Source organism: Anser brachyrhynchus (assembly GCF_964034855.1).
Source record: "Anser brachyrhynchus genome assembly, chromosome: 1".
NCBI classification, from domain to species: Eukaryota; Metazoa; Chordata; class Aves; order Anseriformes; family Anatidae; genus Anser; species Anser brachyrhynchus.
This window is the reverse complement of record NC_137694.1, coordinates 115,223,238-115,227,202: the sequence shown is the minus strand read 5'-3', so window position 1 is coordinate 115,227,202 and position 3,965 is coordinate 115,223,238. Positions and strand designations below refer to the sequence as shown.

The 3,965-nt window shown below is 40.1% G+C and overlaps 1 long non-coding RNA gene across 1 annotated transcript; it reads left to right on the top strand.

Annotated features, from left to right (window-relative positions):
• The first annotated feature begins 337 nt into the window (after positions 1–337).
• On the top strand, positions 338–3,616 carry LOC308178162. Its single transcript, XR_013939616.1, has 3 exons — positions 338–1,275; positions 1,883–2,056; positions 2,872–3,616. It is a non-coding gene; the product is annotated as an uncharacterized lncRNA (long non-coding RNA).
• Positions 3,617–3,965: the final 349 nt, after the last annotated feature.

Sequence of the window (3,965 nt, the reverse complement as noted above, 5' to 3'; positions counted from 1 at the left end):
CATTCACTGAAGATCAGTAAAGGAAAACAACGGGACAGGAATGTTAGCCACATTAGGACACTGCTTCGCTCAGCACATTTAAGTTGAAACCCCACTTTTAATTCTTTTTCACACAAAAGCAAAATAACCCCAAGACCCTCAGTGATGTGCCTGTGCCTGTCCATCCTTTCAAGTTACTCCATTCACACATTTTTTCTGCCTTGTGTTTCAGAATTTGTTTGGCAGAATAAAAAAAGGCACTGGAAAAGCCAGCGGACGAACCCTCCTCATTTCATTCTTGCTTTTAAGCACAGGTGAGAAGCATTTGAAGCCAAGCTGAAGCCAAAGAGGCCAGCCGAAAGTACGTCTGGGCTTCATGGGGTGCCTGGCCGCATGGCAGCCCCGTCGGGTCGGGGTGAGCAGCGCTGGGGCCATGCACATGTCTTAGAGGCTGAACCACGACCGCAGTCAGACCTCCCACATCCAGGAGTGCGAGGGGGCAAGCAAGTGGTGAGGAAGCCCCCAACATGTGCTTCTGGGAGAAGTTCCCAGTCTGCCTCCCTGTTGCTTCCACCCTCTGGTTTTTATCATTCATTCTGGCTGTATACAGAGTCCTTCTGGAAGAGCCGTCTTCGAAAGATGATTGTCATTGGAAACAGCTAATTCATCTACAACAAGGCATTGTTATTCTCAGCTAGGAGCTGTGTACATGTGGTGATATCTAAGAAAGACTGTTTTGCTTTAAATTTGCATCCTCTCTTAGTTGGAATTAATTTTTTAAAAGTTGACAACCTCATAGATTTGTGGGGGTCTAACAAATTCAGAACTGGACCCCAGAGATTCATATCTGAAATTACTGACATACACAGTCACAAATTTACCACTTGTGTCTCTTTGCTGGTAATTTGTTTACCCACAGAACCACACATTTTTCCCCACGGGTCTTTGATAAAGTTAATATGGGAAACAGCTGGTCAGTGGAATTGGTTAAAAAAAGCAGTAGTAAGTTTTCTGTCCCCATGTACATTTTCCATTAAGTCAAAGCAATATTTAAAAAGTAAAATGAAAAAAAAAAAAAAAGGAACAGTTTTCCTGCTTGCATATAACTCCAGCACCCATACATGGAGTCAGGGTAGTCACCATCTGTTAAACATATTGCTTAAAATATCTTATTGCTTATGTTTTAATAGGTTATATATTAAATGCTGAACTCCTAAATAAAGATAGAGCATCATTCTTGGATGTTATCATGGAGATCTCAGTGGTTCCACACCATCAGTGCTGCTTAAACGCAGGGTAAGATATACAGATTTTTCAATTATTGTATAAAACACTTTCAGTAATTTCATATCTATTTTTCAACCCATTTGATTGTTCGGGATTTGGGAAACTTTTTTTTTAAAAGGAGACTGTTTTCTTGTAAAATCTGCAAGTTGATTAAAGAAAATGTCTATTTTAAAACCAGAACATTTTATTCAGGAATTGAATGAGTTTCAGCTAGAATAAAACTTTGATGAAGCAATAGAATAAAATCGGGGTCAGTCTTGGAATCAGATTAAGTGTGTTTCTGTAAAAGCTCATTTCCAATATTTTCCTGCATTAGCCTGATCTGGTCACTAGATGTTGCTAGGTGTCTACGTTACTAGTCGTTTTGGCTGATTTAGCTACACGACTTTGTCGGTATAAGGAGAGAACATTACTATCAGTAGTAATATAAACAGTTATTTCCCTCAGTTTATAAATTTTAGCAACAAAAAAGCCCCCATTTTCCTCCTTTCACAAGTAAGCCGTGTCCTACCGTATTAATGAACTCTACTGAGCAAAGCAGATCACCCCGTCATCCGAATCCTGAATTTCATTTTTAACACTTCAGATGTTTTAGGAAATGTTATTTTCCTTGCAGAAACAAGTTGTTAGGCAAACAGTCCTTATCACTGAGGACCTGAGCGTGGCCACCGAAGACCTGCCAGCCTGATCTTGCTGTGTGCCACCTGGCCAGGGCATCTCCAGCCTCCCCATGGGTGCTGCTGCTAGAGAGCTGGTCCTCCTGAGAGGTTTCTACTCTGTGGCTTCCCAGGTAAAACACATTTCATATTCCCAGTACATCTCTGCTTCCCCATGGTGCTGGATAAGGATGTATATACATAAATGTATGTAAACTAGGTGTATTGGTCTCTTTAATTACTGATCACTGGCGTTCTAGAAGAGGGCATTCTATGTTGGGTATCAGGAGGCTAGTGGGTTATGTTCACATAAGAAAGATGAGATAGCTATCCTCTTTCATATGGTTAGTGCTTAGGAAAGGCAGAAGGATGGTGACTCTCTTCCAGCATGGAGTCACCAGATACCTGTGGAGTTAATACTCATATATTCCCTTAACAAAAGTGCTCCATAAATCAATGAAAAGCTTTGTATCTCAAATGGTAACTTCCACACCATTGGGCTCATACAAGTTGAGAGGTTTCTTTTCTTTTCTTTTTTTTTTTTTAAACTGCTGAAGCATGTCCTTTTCTTGAATTATTTCCCACATCAACAGCAGTTATACAAGTCTTGAAACTAGTGGAGTGAATTAGTGGATAATAATAATAGTAATAATAAATACTCAACAAAGTTGTGCAAAAGTAAATTTTATTTCACTGAAATCGTTGAATTCTTGACTTTAAACTCAGTTTTGAATTGGAGATGGAAACACGATTTGAGGAAAAGATACGTAAAAGTTTTGAATAATAAGGAAGTGTGGAGTAAAGCATTCATGTAACTAAATTTGGACTAAATATAGTTTTACCAGTTAAAATGCCCTCCTGCTTTGCTTAAATGCACTTGAATGCTTTGTGTCAGAAGCAGTGCTGTTCTCCCCTGCGTGTGCATTCACGGTGGGTGTAATTCCTCCAGCCAAGCTTCAGCTGCCTCAGGGTCCGGGTGTGATGGGAGCCAGCAGCTCATCCAGCCTGCCGGCTCTGGCAGAAGTGATTCATCCCATCCTGAGAGAGGTGACACAGATCGTCGGCAGGATGAATTCACCTGGGCACGTGTCTGTCTCTGCTGATGACGAGGGAAGCCCAAAAGGCTGGCTTACTAAATGTCTGACTTCTGGGAGGCTGAAATTAGTTGAAACGAGGCTGAGTATTTCTATAAAAAATGCCAAGGCATGGCAGCTAGTGATTTTCTTTCCTTCCTACATGTTCTTACGTTGAAAATACGGAAACAAAATATGCTGCTCTTTTTTGATGACGGTATTTCTTAAGACAGGAAACACCATAGTGGCTATTTGTTCAAAATTCTCAGGGGTCGGGGAAAGAAGAGGAGAGAAAGAATAAATATTTCTGATCAGGGTAAATCATGATAGGCAGCAGGGTACCTGGAAAAAAGGCGAAAGGCTCAGAGGAAACCTTGAGAAGAAGCAGAAAATACCCAGAATGGATCTGAAAACTTTGAATGAAACAGATTTTTTTGATTAAATTGTATCTGTCTGATGAAAAACAGGGTCTCTATTTTACTAAAAACCAGCTATCATCAGAAAGAGCTCACCGAATCAGGCTATCTGAATATTTTAATTGATCACTGTTCTTTACCTTAGAAATATCATTTGTTTCTACTTTCCTGCACAAGAAAGATAGTTTACATGAATCGGTCTGAAAGACAGGAAAAGTCTGAGACCATCCTATTTAATTTAATTTATTTAGTTAAGTACAAGATGTACAGAAGTGTTAAAGACCAGGAGACCTGGAAAGGATATATATAATGGGGTTGGTAAGCATTCAGAGAACTGGTAATCATAACATTCAAAGACCAGTAAAATTTCCTTCAGTAATGCCCACTTACATTGCTCTCCATTGTTCCTTTTCTAAGGGGACCGTGAGTATATATGCTTTGCATCCCTCCTGGGAATCTCAGGCTATCTCTTGTAATTGAGTCTGAGACCATATTCAGCAAAAGTTCCTCTAAACATCCACTTTGCTCCAGGATTTAATCCGGGGGACAACCAT